Source organism: Dendrobates tinctorius, unplaced genomic scaffold (assembly GCF_039654945.1).
Source record: "Dendrobates tinctorius isolate UK_male_01 unplaced genomic scaffold, ASM3965494v1 ptg000094l, whole genome shotgun sequence".
NCBI classification, from domain to species: Eukaryota; Metazoa; Chordata; class Amphibia; order Anura; family Dendrobatidae; genus Dendrobates; species Dendrobates tinctorius.
In genome coordinates, this window is record NW_027361762.1 from 12243430 (window position 1) to 12262972 (window position 19543).

Here is a 19543-nt window from a genome sequence, read left to right on the forward strand (position 1 = left end):
CCACCACATTAACCCAGTGCGCAGTGATGGACACGTAACGGCCCTGGCCATGCCGACTGGACCATGCATCAGTTGTGAGGTGCACCTTTCCGCTCACTGACTGCTTGAGTGCATGGACAATGCGGTCTTTCACATGATGGTGGAGGGCTGGGATGGCTTTGCGAGAGAAGAAGTGGCGACTGGGTAGGTCATAGCGTGGTACTGCATAGGCCATGAGTTCGCGGAAAGCTGTGCTTTCCACCAACCGAAAGGGCATCATCTCAAACGAGATTAGTTTGGCAATGTGGGCGTTCAAACCCAGTGTACGCGGATGAGAGACTGAGTACTTTCTTGACCTACTCATAGTGTCTGGGAGGGTGAGCTGGACTTGAGAGCTGCATATGGTGGAAGTAGCGGTGGACAGGGCGGACTGAGAGAGGGTTGATGATGGTGATGGAGTTGGTGTTCTTTCTGATGGCCTAGAATCAGTCTTTCGTTGATATAACAGTGGGATTCCCTGACTGCTGTGGCCTTGCAACGACACCTCAACATTTGCTGCTGTGCTAACCGGTGGGCTTACAGTGGGGGAAACAATGTAGCGTTGTTGACTACCTTCTTTGTGATCAGTTGCACATGTGGCACTTGAGGTTTGGTGTTGTGTCCACGCTTGCAAGTGCATGCTGGTTAAATGTCTAAGCATGCAACTGGTATTCAAATTTTTCAGATTTTTCCCTCGGCTAAAGGTCTTTGCGCACTTCTTACAGATAACCTTGGCCTGATCATGAGGATTTTGTTCAAAAAAGTGCCACACTGCACTCTTCCTACTTTGGGGGACATTTTGCGGCCTAGCACGCTGTGATCTTTTGACCCTCTGGACAAGCTGTCCAGCAACTCTTTTGATGTTTGGAACCTGTCTTTGGAGTGCTCCGGGCCTGCCAGATAACAGCTGTTGCGATGTCGATGTCTGCTGTGGATGCTCCTCATCTGAGCTATTGGAAGCAGCACCCTCTTCCCCCAATGGATGCCAATCTGGGTCAACAACTGGGTCATCCATCACCTCCTCTTCTATGTCATGTGCACCTTTCTCTGTGTCACCGTGTATGGTGGTATAGTGTGCGGGAAGGGGCACCTGAGTCTCATCAGGGTCAAAATCTGGCTCTGTACACTGCGAGGACAATGTAGTGCTCTGAGTGAATGTACCAGCAGAATCATCCATCAGCGGCTGTGCATCAGTGCACTCCATGTCAGATTCATCTTGGCCTGGGTAATTCACCATTTGACTTGATAATCCAGGCATGGTATGTGAAAACAGCTCCATGGAGTAATCAGTAGTATGGCCTGCGTCATCCTTCAATCTTGGTTGGGGTGAAGGACACAAGGAAAGGTGTGGTTCATGAACATGAGCCTCCAATGACGACTCAGTGCTTTTACTTTTTACAAATGAAGAAGAGGAGGCGATAGAGCTGGAGGCTGAGTCAGCAATGTAAGACAAAACTTTTTCCTGATGCTCTGCCTTTAAAAGCGGTTTGCCAACTCCTAGAAAACTAAGCGTTCGAGGCCTTATGTAGCCAGACGATTACGCAGGGTCAGCACCTCCTGCATTCGGTCCTATTTTGCTCTTGCCACTACCATCAGATCCACCACCAACACCATCATTACCAGCTGCCAACCCCCGCCCAATTCCACGGCCTCTTCCACCAGCCTTCCTCATTTTTGGTAGAAATGTAGACAAAATCCAACAAACTATATAGTAATGTAAAACAAGGTACAAGGTGTCTATAGGACAGGGGAGATTTAGAATTTCTGCACACACTTGTGGACAGTGGACACTTGTGGATTGTGTGAGGCCCACTGATATCTGAGCGCTATGTGACACGCTCGATGGCACAGCTGCCTGTGACCAAAGTGACGAGAGGATAATGGAGATTTTGAATCTCTGCGTACACTTTTGGACACTGGACACTTGTGGATTGTGTGAGGCCCACTGATATCTGAGTGCTATGTGACACGCTCGATGGCACAGCTGCCTGTGACCAAAGTGACGAGAGGATAATGGAGATTTTGAATCTCTGCGTACACTTTTGGACACTGGACACTTGTGGATTGTGTGAGGCCCACTGATATCTGAGCGCTATGTGACACGCTCGATGGCACAGCTGCCTGTGACCAAAGTGACGAGAGGATAATGGAGATTTTGAATCTCTGCGTACACTTTTGGACACTGGACACTTGTGGATTGTGTGAGGCCCACTGATATCTGAGCGCTATGTGACACGCTCGATGGCACAGCTGCCTGTGACCAAAGTGACGAGAGGATAATGGAGATTTTGAATCTCTGCGTACACTTTTGGACACTGGACACTTGTGGATTGTGTGAGGCCCACTGATATCTGAGCGCTATGTGACACGCTCGATGGCACAGCTGCCTGTGACCAAAGTGACGAGAGGATAATGGAGATTTTGAATCTCTGCGTACACTTTTGGACACTGGACACTTGTGGATTGTGTGAGGCCCACTGATATCTGAGCGCTATGTGACACGCTCGATGGCACAGCTGCCTGTGACCAAAGTGACGAGAGGATAATGGAGATTTTGAATCTCTGCGTACACTTTTGGACACTGGACACTTGTGGATTGTGTGAGGCCCACTGATATCTGAGCGCTATGTGACACGCTCGATGACACAGCTGCCTGTGACCAAAGTGATGAGAGGATAATGGAGATTTTGAATCTCTGCGTACACTTTTGGACACTGGACACTTGTGGATTGTGTGAGGCCCACTGATATCTGAGCGCTATGTGACACGCTCGATGGCACAGCTGCCTGTGACCAAAGTGACGAGAGGATAATGGAGATTTTGAATCTCTGCGTACACTTTTGGACACTGGACACTTGTGGATTGTGTGAGGCCCACTGATATCTGAGCGCTATGTGACAGGCTCGATGGCACAGCTGCCTGTGACCAAAGTGACGAGAGGATAATGGAGATTTTGAATCTCTGCACACACTTTTGGACACTGGACACTTGTGGATTGTGTGAGGCCCACTGATATCTGAGCGCTATGTGACACGCTCGATGGCACAGCTGTGACAAAAGTGACTAGAGGATAAGGGAGATTGGATTGCTTTTAAAAAAGCAGTTTGCGGAGCAGTGGGTAAACAGCAATGCCAGCGTGTCAGGAAGCCTTAAAAGGCAGCCCAACAACCAACACCACTGATACACCACAATATAGCCTCCCCTTGCACTGCACACACAGTGACTTGTGTGTTGTGCAGGCCAAATCGCTAGCAGCAGAAGCAGTTTTTTTGTCTTCTTCCCTGCCTAACGCTCTCCCTACAGAATCAGCAGCAACCTCTCCCTATACTAAGATCGGCAGAAGTAAGATGGCGGTCGGCGTGCACGCCCTTTTATACCCCCTGTGACGCCCACCAAAGCAAGCCAATCACTTGCATGCCCTTCTGAAAGATGGTGGTGACCCGTGCCTAGGTCATCACGTTGCCCACAGTGTCCGTGGATCCTGATTGGCTGAAAAAGAGCGCAAAACAAACTTTTGAAACGCGACTTTGGCGCGTAAGTCGCCGACCTCGTGGCCGACCTCATCCTAGGGTCGGGTTTCGTTTCATGAAACCCGACTTTGCCAAAAGTCGGCGACGTTTGAATTTTTTCGACCCGTTTCGCTCAACTCTATTGTTTATCTCTGTGGTGGTAATCTGAGGTACTTTCTTTATATCAGCATATATGTATTGAAATGTTTATCTCTGTGGTGGTAATCTGAGGTACTTTCTTTGTATCAGCATATATGTATTGAAATAACTTTATCAGAATTGCTTTAGTCTTATAAAGTTGAGCATTATATTTAATAAATTTTGTGTGCCGAGGCATGTATGAGGAAATAGTTTGCGGGATGGGTGCAGACAGTAAGGGGTGCGAACGGGTAAATGTATTTGCACACAGTATGAGTAGTGATGGGAAAAATGTATGTGGACACAGTATGGGGAGAGAGGGTGATGAGATGTGTGCTGACACAGTATGGGGAGTCAGGCGAATGTGTGAGCAGGCAGTATAGAGACTGAGGGGGTAAATATATGAGGAGACAGTATGGTGAACAGGTGGTGTTAGAGGTGAAAGTATGAGGAGGGAGGGGAATAGTGTGAGATGACAGTATATTGCAGATATTTTTACGTAGGAGCATTATAATGACACTTCTGTCTTTAAGGCATCATGTGGAGAATTGGTGCAGAAGACCGGAGAAGATGGAAGTCTACAGAGACGACATGTGGATGAGAAAACTCATCATGGGGTCTGGACAAGAAGAAGTAAAGAAGGAGAATGACTCCAGAGATGATGTCATCTATAAGGTACCTGAATGTAAATAATATTTGTAATACTGACTAATTCTCATGTTTTTATTTATGTTAGGAACATTAAAGGGGTTGTCCAGGTCAGTGATGAGTCTGCTGTCATTCTATGTGACTGCAGACTTCTGAATTCTCACAGTGCTCACTGAACGCTGTTAGGATTCTCTCGTGCCGGTAATTTACATACATGCGGTCACATGCTGACTAGATATGCGTGGCCTCACTCAATGAAAATGAACTGAGCGAGGCCGGGCATGTCTAGTCGGAATGTGGCCAGAAGTATATAAATCACATGCTTGTGCTGACATGATTGTACATCGGCAAGGGAGAATCCTAAAAGTGTGCAGTGCATTCGTTGTGAGAATTCAGTCATCACATGGACACTTCACTCATATGCGATTTTCACAGTTATGGTCTTGTGACAACAAGCCTCTCATCCTGCTTTCAGTTTTTTACTGAACATTGAGAGCATTAGGGAGAGCAGCTTTTGGGTACATACAAGTCGCATATGTACTTGGGGGGGCGTCGAACCAAATTCTTGCCCCGGGTGCCAGAAAGCCTAGATACACCTCTGCGGCCAGGCTCTGCATCTCCCCTATTTCTGACACTGGGGACGTGACACCTGCGGTGACTCCAGATCTACCGTCACACCCTAGAACACGGACTTGAAGCCCTCTGTGGGACAGAGTGGTATGGGCCATGTACCGCTGGGGCAATGACTGAAAATGGCCCTTTAAGAAAGAAAGTTGTGCCTGTTGCACCTATTGGTAACAGTATAAAAAATAAGACTGTTCTGCATCCTTGGGGCAGAGGAGCCCTGTAGCACCGGAGCCTGGTGCAGAGTTGAGTGTGACTGGTGCGGCCATGATTGGACATTTATGTGGAACATTGTTCTTCCCCTCCCCAAGTTTTGCTGCGCCTCCCCTGCTGGATTGCAGGATCTTAACCCTGAGGGGTTGTGTGCCCTTGGACTGAAAACAGACTGTACGTGGCTGCTGCAAAGGACTGTGTTTTAGTTTGCTTAACCTGAACTTTATCCCTAGGTAAGAGCAGCACACGTGCGTTAAAGGGCAATACTCTGTGCAAAGGAGGGAGGGAGAAGAACTCAAACAGGGGGACCTGATGAACGAGCCGGGTCAATTTAATATGGACTGTAGCTGCTAGGACTGTAGTGAGTCCTAATGTGAACTGAGTACGTGCTTGGGTCATGGAGGACTGTAACCCAGCACCTGCCCAAAGCATATTGCTGACCAAAAGGTCAGAGGAAGTGATGAGCGATTATTCTCGTTGCTCTGGTTTCCACGAGCATGCTCGGGTGTCCTCCGAGTATTTTGGCTTGCTCGGAGATTTATTTTTTGTTGTCTCAGCTGCATGATTTGCGACTGCTAGACAGGCTGATTAAATGTGTGCAATGCTGTTTGTTAGAGAATTCCCACATGTATTCGGCCTGTCTAGCAGATGCAAATCATGCAGCTGAGACGACAAAACCTAAATCTCTGAGCACGTCAAAATACTCGAAGATCACCCGAGCATGCTTGGGGAGACCCAAGCAACAATGTTACTCATCCATCACTAGTCAGAGGTGAATGTTAAAAAAATAAAACTGACTCTCATGTAGAACAAAGAGACTTTATTTATGGTTAAGATACGTTTAAACAAAAAAAGTGTGCCTTTTACTAAAAGTTGTGTTATTCCAGCATTGTATGGTCCGTAGCAAAAACAAGGTACCAGGGTGCACCACTATTGTAAGTACACAATTAATAGACAATGGGTGCTGCACAATGCATGGAAACAATGTATGTCAAAAAAGAAGGGGAAAAGACCAATGCATAGAAGACTTTGGCATTGTATGGTCCGGGACAACCATATTTTAGGAGGGAGGTGTTTAAGGGGTACGGGAGCTCGTTTAATGCACTGCGCTCTTTGCATACATCCCTGATAGAATGTCATTTGGCATGTAAATATGTTCCTGATAGAAACAGTATATTTCATATGTCATGTAATATATATACAGTATATATTGTAGGGATTTGCTCTGGTAGGTAATGGCAGGGCTGCAGTAACGAGGCAACACACAGGCTTAAAGTCCAATTTCAGTGGCTTAATGTCACATTGCAGACATCAGATTAACAGAAAGTAAGGAAAAACATAAATATACTCCAGCTTGGAGAACCACTGGTCCCAGACTCACCCCTTGCACGGGACGGGCTTAACTATGTGGCTGCCAGGTCTGCGGCATCCTCCAGGTGCCATTCCCAGGGTTGTTGAGAGTCTTGCTGCTATAGTCCTGCAGCACGGGGATCCTGTATACAAGTTCAGACTGTCCAGCCAAGCTCCTGTAACTTCCAGACACACTCACGATGTGCCAAACACCAACCTCCATTACATAGCCCATAACCCCTCCCACAAGTGAGGTAGACATCACATGGGCTGACCACGTGACCATGACATCATCGCAGGTCCTATCTTTAGGGAAAAACCCTGCCAAATATTAATCTGCTGGGAGAAATGTATCTCCCATCCAGTAAAACACTATTTACTGTACCACAATACATACTGTATATATATATATATATATATATAGTATTGCAAATGTACCTATGTTCATGTGTTTTATAGATATAGGGATATTGTAGGACTTGGCCCAATGGCCCAGTAGGGGGAGCACAAGAGAATAGAATAGAGATTAGATAGACCAATAGGATTAGGTTAGTTAGGAGGGGCTGAGGAAGAGTAGTTGGCGGAGCTTCCTGGAGTTAGTCAGTGTGACCCGGGAGCAAGGACAGGATAGTCATGTCCAGGGGGGGAACGTTTAAGCCGAGGAGCCCAGCAGTCCAGGGCCTTAGAGCTGACAGTCACACAGTGTGGAGGAATATCTTGGCAGCATCAGAATGGTAGCAGCTAACTTCGTGGGAGCAACCCTAAACGTCCGAGGCCTACGGCCTGGTAAGAAATGGAAGAGCCATTTCTCGACTTCACCTTTGGACAGGAAAGCGGGCAGGGAACTCCTGAAGCGGGTTAGTCTGACCAGTAAGGAAGCTGCGGGACCAGCGGATCCAGTGGATATTCCTGGAGGAATAAGGGACAGTACAGGGAATGGAATGGTGATATTCTGCGAAGAATCTTGTGCTGTTTCTGTGACTAACTGGACGAGCGGGGTAAAATTGTTTTGTTGAAGATGAACCTGTTCTCTGACTGTCATTGTGTGGTGTTAAAGGAAAAAGACTCCCAGCAGTGGGGAGTGGACCCTGACTTGCAAGTGAGTGAATTAGGCCAGGGTCACACTAACCGACGCAAAATACGGTCCGTAGTTTACATGCGTAATACGGATGAATGACCCCTAAATAGTGCTCCGTATGTCATCCGTAGGCAAGGTGTGGTTGCATATTTTGCGCATGTCTGCATCCGTATGTAATCCGTATGGCGAGATTTTCTCGCCACCTTGCAAAATGGACATATAATGGAGCCCTATGACAGGGTTTCTAACAGAAACGAAGTAAAATAATAAATATACACACATAGAATGCATATATATATATTTCACATGCTGCGATTGTCAGCGTACTACACCCGTAGTACGCCAATGAAAGTCTATGGGTGCGCTAAAAATATGCATTACACACGGGCCACACATGTGTGACGTGCGAGAAATACGCACCCGGTGTCTTTTAGAAAAGCCAGCAATTCAGTGCGCTATACAGTAAACTCCCACTGACAGGTTTAATAAAGAAACGAAAGAATAGATATATACACATAGAATGCATATATATATATATATATATATATATATATATACATACATGTCATTGTGACAAACATACATATATATTTATACTTCACAGAGTTCTTCATAGCAGAATAGCCGCTAATTAAATTGCCGGCTTCTATCAAATTATTCCCCAACCTGACATGAAATGACACATGGTTTACATTCAGTAAAGCATTTCATTTCATGTTTTTTTATATGTCCCTGACTAATAATTAGATGAGGGTTTGTGTGCAAAATTTGGGAGTTGCAGTTGTTATTTTAAGGGGTTAATTCATTGTTAAAAAATGCGTGGGCTTCCCATTTCCCTGTAGCGGTGGCGAATGGGTTAATCTAACAAAGGGTTACTGTCATCTTACAATCAAATGGTGACAGTAACCCTTTGTTAGATTAACCCACTCGCCACCACTATAGGGCAATGGGAAGCCCACCCATTTTTTAACAACGATTTAACCACTTAAAATAACAACTACAACGCCCAAATTTTGCACACAAACCCTCATCTAATTATTAGTCAGGGACATATAAAGAAAAACATGAAATGAAATGCTTTACTGAATGTAAACCATGTGTCATTTCATGTCAGCTTGGGGAATGATTTGATAGAAGCCGGCAATTTAATTAGCAGCTATTCTGCTATGAAGAACTCTGTGAAGTATAAATATATATGTATGTTTGTCACAATGACATGTATGTATATATAAATATATATATATATATATATATATACAGTCATATGTAAAAGTTTGGGCACCCCTATTAATGTTAACCTTTTTTCTTTATAACAATTTTGGTTTTTGCAACAGGTATTTCAGTTTCATATATCTAATAACTGATGGACTCAGTTATATTTCTGGATTCAAATGAGGTTTATTGTACTAACAGAAAATGTGCAATCTGCATTTAAACAAAATTTGACCGGTGCAAAAGTATGGGCACCCATATCATTTTCTTGATTTGAACACTCCTAACTACTTTTTACTGACTTCCTGAAGCACTAAATTGGTTTTGTAACCTCATTGAGCTTTGAACTTCATAGCCAGGTGTATCAAATCATGAGAAAAGGTATTTAAAGTGGCCACTTGCAAGTAGTTCTCCTATTTGATTCTCCTATGAAGAGTGGCATCATGGGATCCTCAAAACAACTCTCAAATGATCTGAAAACAAAGATTATTCAACATAGCTTTTCAGGGGAAGGATACAAAAAGTTGTCTCAGAGATTCAACCAGTCAGTTTCCACTGTGAGGAACATAGTAAGGAAATGGAAGAACACAGGTACAGTTCTTGTTAAGCCCAGAAGTGGCAGGCCAAGAAAAATATCAGAAAGGCAGAGAAGAAGAATGGTGAGAACAGTCAAGGACAATCCACAGACCCCTTCCAAAGACCTGCAGCATCATCTTGCTGCAGATGGTGTCACTGTGCATCGGTCAACAATACAGCGCACTTTGCACAAGGAGAAGCTGTATGGGAGAGTGATACGAAAGAAGCCGTTTCTGCAAGCACGCCACAAACAGAGTCGCCTGAGGTCTGCAAAAGCACATTTGGACAAGCCAGTTACATTTTGGAAGAAGGTCCTGTGAACTGATGAAACAAAGATTGAGTTGTTTGGTCATACAAAAAGGCGTTATGCATGTGCTGTATTGTTGACCGATGCACAGTGACACCATCTGCAGCAAGATGATGCTGCAGGTCTTTGGAGGTGGTCTGTGGATTGTCCTTGACTGTTCTCACCATTCTTCTTCTCTGCCTGATATTTTTCTTGGCCTGCCACTTCTGGGCTTAACAAGAACTGTACCTGTGTTCTTCCATTTCCTTACTATGTTCCTCACAGTGGAAACTGACTGGTTAAATCTCTGAGACAACTTTTTGTATCCTTCCCCTGAAAAGCTATGTTGAATAATCTTTGTTTTCAGATCATTTGAGAGTTGTTTTGAGGAGCCCATGATGCCACTCTTCATAGGAGAATCAAATAGGAGAACTACTTGCAAGTGGCCACTTTAAATACCTTTTCTCATGATTTGATACACCTGGCTATGAAGTTCAAAGCTCAATGAGGTTACAAAACCAATTTAGTGCTTCAGGAAGTCAGTAAAAAGTAGTTAGGAGTGTTCAAATCAAGAAAATGATAAGGGTGCCCATACTTTTGCACCGGTCAAATTTTGTTTAAATGCAGATTGCACATTTTCTGTTAGTACAATAAACCTCATTTGAATCCAGAAATATAACTGAGTCCATCAGTTATTAGATATATGAAACTGAAATAACTGTTGCAAAAACCAAAATTGTTATAAAGAAAAAAGGTTAACATTAATAGGGGTGCCCAAACTTTTACATATGACTGTATATGCATTCTATGTGTCTATATCTATTCTTTCGTTTCTTTATTAAACCTGTCAGTGGGAGTTTACTGTATAGCGCACTGAATTGCCGGCTTTTCTAAAAGACACCTGGTGCGTATTTCTCGCACGTCACACATGTGGTCCGTGTGTAATGCATATTTTTAGCGCACCCATAGACTTGCATTGGCGTACTACGGGCGTAGTACGCTGACAATAGCAGCATGCTGCGATTGGCACAGACCGTAGAATACGGACGAGAAATATACGGCTGTTGGGAGCAAACTCATAGAGAATCATTTGTCCGTGTGTAATGCGTGCTTTCAACGCCTCTCACTTGTCCGTATTCCTCTCTAGTGTGACCCCGACCTTATGTGTTAATAAGGCGGAGGGCCAGGGTGTGCCAGTATTGCCACCCTCAGTCACGACTACCTCCTTGGCCTTCGCTTCATATACATACTGCATGGGGCCACATAACCAGTCTCAGTACTGTTGCTCAGTAATGGACATTTGTGGTTTTGTAAATTTGTACATTTAATCCTTTTATAATCACAAGTGCTCCATTTTACTATACTGAAGATTAAGTCCCGCGCGAATGTCCCATACTGCCCTGGAGTGGGTAAGCAGCTGTCTTCGGGCTCTTTGGGTATGTGTATAAGGAGTCTTTTTGCTGAGTTTTGGAGCAGAAACAGAGCAGAACTTCCAAACTTTTTAGGAGTTTTAAGTTTTTCAGAAAGATTTGAAGATTTTCTTCACAGTTTCACTCAGTTTATGCTCCAAAACTTTCTAAAGAAAACTCTTTAGTCCTGATTCTTCATTTGCAGATTATTGTAAGTAATTTTCCTTTTTTCTCTGGTTTATATAGTTGCATTTTTATGTGACAATCTTCAAAATAATGCATGTGAATCATAAATTTGGTGCAAAGTCCTATATTCTTTCTGTCTTGAACTGTTTTTTGTGAAGCAATGGTGCAAAAACTCACATGTATCATAAATTGTCACAAAAATTGTGCCAAAATACTGGCATACTCAAAAATACACCAGGGAAGGAAGACTGGGGTAAAGTTTGTGAGGTAGCGCTGTCATTCAAATAGGGGATACGCGCTCAGCAGCCACAAAATCAGATCCGGCACAGGTTTTCCATAAAGACAACAGTCCATGTGGTTTATTCAGCAGCATAAACCTATAACAGCAACATAAAGTTCACTTAACAGCATAGTGTCCGTGACAGAGTTCAGCTCTGGTACTCTGTAGACATACAGATTATGCATACACAGGCTTTCTAGCCTCGGTTATCTCACTCACGTCAGGGTAATCCCATGGTTTCTTTATCATGTTGCAGAGGTCCCTTCCCTCCTAGGAACTAACAGGCACACGTCGCCATTACTCCCAGCCACTTCACAGGCAGTTAGCCAGGAATCCCCATCTCAGCAGGACCTTCCAAACTGGACCAACCGGATCCCAATCGGATCCCAGCATTCACCCCCATGTGACCGACCCTGGCCACATTATATGGTCCATAGCCACGCCCACCAGGTAACATGACTCTGACCTCATCACAGGTCCTTCAAGCCTTTACACTCTCTTTACAATTCTGCTTTAAATACACCCCCTGGGTGGGTTTGTAGGTAACCAGGCACGCCCATCTCTCTAGTTACCTGGAGACTTCTCCCTTACACATTGAAACAACACCTCAGCAGTATCACTGCTGATCAACACACAAGTCTCCATCCCAAAGCCACCCACTTTGAGATACATAACGGCCATTCAGTATTCTGCCATTCATCCTTTCTCCTGGGACATCCACACAGCGCCCCCTAGCGGACTCAGTGGTTACTACACCACATACCTCCCCCCTCTGTTCAAACTTGTGGGGTTGAACACACAACATTACACCAGGGTCTCGCGACCGGGCACTCAATTCACCTTGCCCCACAGGTCGAGAGAGCCGTCTCCATCTGTCAAACGGCCTTGTTCCTACGTTAGACCTCCCCCGCCTCCAGCGGTCAGAATATCGGTCATTGGCTTTGACCCTCCAGTCACGGTCTGTCTGCGTCATCAGTCACTGGTTAGTCACCATCCTTTCTCTATCTAAGCGTCTTGTAGCAAATGGTACCCCACCACATCTAAGTTTACTTTTCAGTGCATTAACCTCACAGTTCTTTGCGTCTGCTGTCTCTGTAGCAACCTCCAGTTCACACTGTAATCTACGGTGCAATGTATTTGCACATTGAGCCTCTTTCTCTGCTTCTTCCACCTGGCGTTTCAACTGTTTCAGACACACATCATTTCCCTCCACCAGGTCTTGGTACTGCTCAGAATTACGCCTTTCATCATCCATTTGCCTTACTACAACCTTCAGTTTTTTCTCCATACGACGTACTTGTTTGCTAGCAGATTGTCACACTTTAATTTCTGCATCAAGCTGTTCCTCCAGTAGTGCAACCATGTCATTATTCTGGCAAACTAATTGCAGATGGGCATTCTCATTCTTCTGAGCCTTACTGGTCAACCTGAAGTGTGGCCTTTCTCAGCTTGTCATTGGCTAATTCAATGTTGCCGTGTTCTTCCTCCACTTCTTCAAGCTGAACAATGCGAGACTCTAACCGCCTCTTTTCTTCCAAAGCCAGAGAACCTTCACCTCTGTTGTTGGCAATCACATCAGCCAGTTCATCTTTTCCTGCTGTGCTTGTCTTTTAGCACACTCTGCAGCAGCAAGCTCCATCTGCAAACGAATCACCTCTGCTTCCATACTTTTCAGTTTCTTTTTGTCTTCACACTGTTCCTCACTCAGGCCTGGCTGCTGTAAGTCTTCGTCCCACTTCTCCTCCCGCAGAAGACCTCTTACAGTCTTTGTTAGTTCTCCTACCTCTTCTCTGAGGGACATATTCAGACCTTGCCACGATGCCAGGTGACCTTTGAGCTCGAAGACTTCTTTCTCTAGCTCATCCAGTCTGTGCTCCCTTTCTCTCTCAGAGCCACAGTCACCCCTAGAGTCTGAGTCACGCCGATCATCCGATTCAACCCTCCAGTTACCCTCTGACTGTGTGTCCACTCCAGTCACCTTGTCTCGCAGCCCACCATCTGTCTTGTCACGAGACGTCAGGTCCGTCAGTTGGGAAGATGTACTTCTTTTCCCAGTCAGTTCTACCTCTGACCTGTCCATGTCAGGAGCCGTCACTGTCTCAGTGTCTGCTGGCCCCACAGTCGAAACGTCTCCATCGTCCGACCATACGTCATCAAACAAAACAAAGTCCCGGCCCCTCTCCAAGGCATAGACTAAGTCCCGTGGTATCCCGCATCCTTGGCAGACACCACCTTTAGTCCCCTCAAACATTACTCGGACTACTGCATAGTTCACCGTGACCCCATGTTTACAGCGAACCCTGGCGTTTTTCTCAGTCAGAGATAAAACGAGCGGAGTTCCTGTCAGAGTCACCTGATTCTCTGCATCCAGTCTACCAGAGACTCCTTCCCGGTGCAGCATCATGGTACACACCTGTGGCCCGTCATTATCCGGAAAATACATGCTGCACTCCTCAAAAGACATACACACACACACTGCGGTTCCCCAGACATACCCACTGAGGCAACCAGTGCTGCCATCTCCTCTTTTTGAGTTACCACCCCAATTTGGGTCACCGCCCCCTTCTGGGACTCCAACCCCTTTTGGGCTACCACCCTGATTTGGGTCACCGCCCCCTTCTGGGACTCCACCCCTTTTGGCTACCACCCCAATTTGGGCCACCACCCCCTTCCGGGATTTCCCCATGTCCGTTATACCGGTCTTCTCAGACCACATTTCACACCACACAGTTTATGTCTTTTAATGATACCACACATGCCCTTGCTGGCACCACCACAGCTCCTGCTGTCACCGATCACCGACACCACTGGTTGCTGTTCACACACAGAGGCTGGTGTCCTCTTTGTAACCCCACCGAGTTACAGGAAGCCGCTTGTCCCCTTCGTAACCCCGCCGAGTTACTGGAAGCCGCTTGTCCCCTTTGCAACCCCGCCGAGTTACAGGAAGCTGCTTGTCACCTTCTTGACTCCCACTGAGCCACCTGTTGTGAACTCATTTTCTGGTCTACCAGTTGTGAGTTCTCCTTCCGGGCTCCCTCTGGTGGTAACAGGAGGTAGTGAGGTTGATTTAATTAGTAGGGATCTGTCACCTGATGATGAGGATAATGATTGGATCTCTGGAATCTCAGACTGGATTTAAGACAGCTGACGCCCTATTCTGGTGCTGGTGATTCCTTCTGGCTTTTCAGGTCTTGGTTTTCAGCTCTGTTCCAGTCATCTCAAGCTAAGTGTTTCTGCTAATGTTCACACTTGATTTTGTTGGTCTATTCAGTTTTTTGTGTGGTCAGCCAGCCCCGGCTGGGGCTGTGCTGAATTTCCACTCTTATTTATCTGTATTTGCCAATTTGCTTTTTGTCCCTTATTAGATTGGCCTCTTTTTTGCTCTGTCTCAGAATATTTCAGAGTGCTGATATAGTGGGAGAAGTCTAGTGACTTCAGGGTTAATTTTGTTATCAGAAGTGTTGGACATTATTTTTGTAGGGTTTTTTGGGCAGATTGCAGACAGTGTCTTTCCTTTCCTGTCCTTTCTAATAAGTTTGGGCCCCATCATTTGCTCAGCCTATTTTCCTGCCTGTGTTTGTGTTTTCATCTTGTTTCACCGTCAATACATGTGTGGGGGCTGTCTATTCCTTTTGGGTCTGCTCTGGGGCAGTTAGTTTTCCCCTTTTCTTGCTTTAGGCTTATTTAGTCCTCCGGCTGTGACGAGGTGTCTTGATTCATCGTAGGAACGCTCCACGGCTGCTGCTAGTTGTGTGGTTAGGATCATGGGTCTGCAATCTGCATAGTTACCAACCTCTATGGTTTTCTGTGACTTAGCTTGCTTAGTTTTCATCCTCGGTGACCCATTCATAACAGAATCACCAGCCATACCACAGATTTTAGGGTACTCAATAGTAGGAAAAAATTGTTTAAAAAAAAAAGTGTCAAATTTTTTTTTATATGTATTTTTTCTGGGGCCGTAGGAGGAATTTTTTTTCCTAATGGAGCAATTGTCTGATCGTGTGGAGCAACTTGCTGCTGAAGTGCAGGGAATTTCCACCTACCTCATTTAGTCACATGCTGCTGAACCTAAGATCCCTACTCCTGATGTATTTTCTGGGGATCGGTCTTATTTTTTGAATTTTAAGTATAATTGTAAATTATTTCTTGCCTTGAAGCCTAACTCATTGGGGAGCTCTGCGCAGCAGGTTAAAATTGTCATCTCCTTGCTGCGCGACGATCCCCAGGAATGGGCTTTTTCTCTGACACCTGAAAATCCTATTCTGACTAATGTGTATGCATTTTTTCAAGCTTTGGGGTTGTTGTATGATGAACCTAATGCTGTTGATCAAGCTGAGAGAACCCTGTTGGCATTAAACCAGGGTCAGGATTTTGCATAGTTATACTGTCAAAAATTCTGAAAGTGGGCGGTTCTTACTACATGGAATGATAGTGCTTTGGCAGCTCTCTTTTGGAAGGGTTTATCAGAGACCGTAAAAGATGTTATGGTGGGATTTCCTGTTCCCTCTGGTCTGGATGATTCTATGTCATTAGCCATTCAAGTTGATCGGCGTTTACGTGAACGTAAAACTACACGGGAGGCGCTGCCACCTTTTGAACAAACGTCTGAACCTATGCAATGTGATGGGGTTTTGTCTAGGGTGCAACGTCTGGAGTTTAGAAGGTGTAATAAGCTGATTTTTTTCTGTGGAGACGCCTGTCATACTATTTCTGTCTTCCCTAAACGAGAGAAACGTTTTGCACACACATTTGCTGTGGGCAGTGTACAACCTAAGTTCCTTTTAGCAATTACTCTGATCTGCTCCTTATCCACGTTTTCCACTAAGGCTTTTGTGGATTCAGGAGCAGCTTTGAATCTGATGGATTTGGACTTTGCTAAACGTTGTGGTTTTTCCATGACGCCTCTGCGGACGCCTATCCCTTTGAGGGGGATTGATGCTACTCCTCTGGCGAAAAATAAACCTCAATTTTGGACCCAGGTGGTAATGCGGGTCGCCCCAGACCATCAAGAAAATTGCAGATTTTTGGTGTTGCATAATTTGCATGATACCATTGTTCTGAGGTTTCCCTGGTTGCAAATTCATAATCCAGTTTTGGATTGGAAATCTGTGTCTGTGGTGAGTTGGGGTTGTCGGTGTGCCCTTAGTGAGGCTCCGTTTTTTTCCACCTCACCTCAGTCGCATGATGTTCCTGACTATTTGGCAGATTTTTATGATGTATTTAGTGAGAATAAGTCTGCGTCTTTGCCTCCTCATAGGAGTTATGACTGTGCAATTGAACTGAGCCCGGGGTGTAAATTTCCCAAGGGTCGGCTCTTCAATTTATCTATACCCGAGCACGAGGCTATGCGATCCTATATTAAGGAGGCGTTGGAGAAGGGTCATATTAGACCATCCTCTTCACCCTTAGGTGCTGGGTTTTTTTTTCGTGGCCAAAAAGGATGGTTCATTAAGGCCTTGTATTGAATATCGTGCCCTCAACAAAATTACTATTAAATATCAGTATCCGTTACCCCTGATTTCGGATCTATTCTCCAGAGTTAAATGTGCTTGCTGGTTTACCAAGCTTGACCTCAGGGGGGCGTATAATCTTATCCGCATTAAGCATGGGGATGAATGGAAGACGGCGTTTAATACTCCGGAGGGACATTTTGAGTACCTGGTGATGCCTTTTGGGCTCACTAATGCCCCTTCTGTCTTCCAGTGCTCCATGAACGATATTTTCCGAGACTTTGTGGATAAATTTTTGATTATCTATCTGGATGATATTTTAGTCTTCTCCAAGGATTGGGATTCTCATGTGGAACATGTTCGGACTGTGTTCCGGATCTTGAGGGAGAATTCCCTGTATGTCAAAGGATCGAAATGCCTTTTTGGGGTACAGAGGATTTCTTTTTTGGGATTTATTTTGTCTCCGTCAACTATTGAAATGGACCCGGCCAAGGTACAGGCCATTTATGATTGGGTTCAGCCCACTTCTTTGAAGGCCCTCCAGAAGTTTTTGGGTTTTGCTAATTTTTATCGGAAATTTATAGCAAAATTTTCTAGTATTGCCAAGCCATTGACTGATCTGACTAAGAAGGGTGCTGATGTGTTGAATTGGTCTCCGGAGGCTGTTTCTTCCTTTCAGGAGCTGAAGCAAAGTTTCACTTCTGCCCCGGTTTTGTGGCAACCTGATGTCTCACTCCCGTTCCAGGTAGAGGTGGACGCTTCTGAGATTGGTGCAGGAGCTGTTTTGTCCCAAAAGGATCCTGTAACATCTAAAATGAATCCCTGTGCTTTCTTTTCCCGAAAGTTCTCTCCATCTGAACGTAACTATGATGTGGGGAATTGGGAACTGTTAGCCATGAAATGGGCATTTGAGGAGTGGAGACATTGGTTGGAGGGAGCTAAACATCAAGAATTTGATTTACCTTGAGTCGGCCAAAAGCTTGAACCCTAGACAGGCTAGGTGGGCCTTGTTTTTTACACGTTTTGATTTTGTGGTCTCTTTTCTTCCTGGCACTAAGAATGTCAAGGCTGACGCTCTCTCTAGGAGCTTCTTTGCTGATTCTCCTGTGGTGACCAAGCCTGCTACCATCTTAGGCGAAGGGGTAGTTCTTTCTGCCATCTCGCCCAATTTGAGACGTGCTCTGGAAGAGTTCCAGGAGGACAAACCTGAGCATTGTCCCAGTGGGAAGTTGTATGTTCCTGACCAGTGGAAGAAGAGAGTGATGTCTGAAGTTCATTGCTCTGCATTGGCTGGTCATCCAGGTATTTTTGGTACTAGAGATCTGGTGAGTCGGTCTTTTTGGTGGCCCGCCTTGTCTCGTGATGTCAGGAATTTTGTGCAGTCCTGTGGGACTTGCTCCCGGTCTAAACCTTGTTCTCGCCCTAGTGGGTTGTTGATGCCTTTGCCGGTCCCCAGGAGGCCATGGACCCATATTTCAATGGATTTCATCTCTGATATGCCTGTCTCTCAGAGAATGACTGTTATTTGGGTGATTTGTGATAGGTTCTCTAAGATGGTTCATCTTGTACCACTCCCTAAGTTGCCATCTTCCTCTGAGTTGGTGCCCCTGTTTTTGCAACAGGTGGTTCGCTTGCATGGGATTCCTGAGAACATTGTATCTGACAGAGGAGTTCAGTTTGTGTCTAGATTTTGGAGGACTTTCTGTTCCAAGCTGGGAATTCAGTTGTCCTTCTCCTCTGCTTTTCACCCTCAGACCAATGGGCAGACGGAGAGAACAAACCAGACCTTGGAGTCGTATTTGAGATGTTTTATTTCCGCTGATCAGGATGATTGGGTTTCATTTTTGCCCTTGGCCGAAGTTGCTTTAAATAATAGAGCTAGTTCTGCCACTTTGATGTCACCTTTTTTGTAACTTTGGGTTTCATCCTTGATTTTCTTCAGGGCAGGTGGAGCCTTCCGCCTGCCCAGGTGTCGACACTGTGGTGGAGAGAATGCACCAGATCTGGGACCAAGTGGTGGATAAGTTATCTCTCTCCCAGGAAAAGGCCCAGCGGTTTTCCAACCGACATAGGACCATTGGTCCCCAGTTTAAGGTTGGTGATATGGTTTGGTTATCATAAAAAAATATCGCTGTGAAGGTGGCTTCTCCTAAGTTTAAGCCTAGATTTATTTGACCTTACAAGATTTTGGAGATTATTAATCCGGTCTCTTTTCGTTTGTCTCTTCCTGTCACATTTAAAATCCATAATGTGTTTCATAAGTCCTTGTTGAAGAGGTTTGTTGAACCAGTAGTTCCTGGAGTGGCACCTCCGGACCCTGTATTGGTTGAAGGTAACATGGAATATGAGGTAGAGAAGATACTGGATTCCCGTCTGGCTAGACGGAGACTCCAGTATTTGGTTAAGTGGAAGGGTTATGGTCAGGAGGATAATTCCTGGGTCTCTGCCTCTGATATTCATGCCAAAAGATTGGTGCATGCCTTTCATTGGGGTCACCCTGATCGCCCTGGTGGCGTGGATGAGGGTTCGGTGACCCCTCCTCAAAGGGGAGGTACTGTTGTGAGTT

The 19543-nt window shown here is 45.3% G+C and overlaps 1 protein-coding gene across 1 annotated transcript in view; it reads left to right on the forward strand.

Moving 5' to 3' along the window:
• GUCY2C (guanylate cyclase 2C) overlaps positions 1-19543 on the forward strand; it is a 1090166-nt gene that overhangs the window by 539745 nt on the left and 530878 nt on the right. The gene's annotated exons all lie outside the window — the stretch shown is intronic.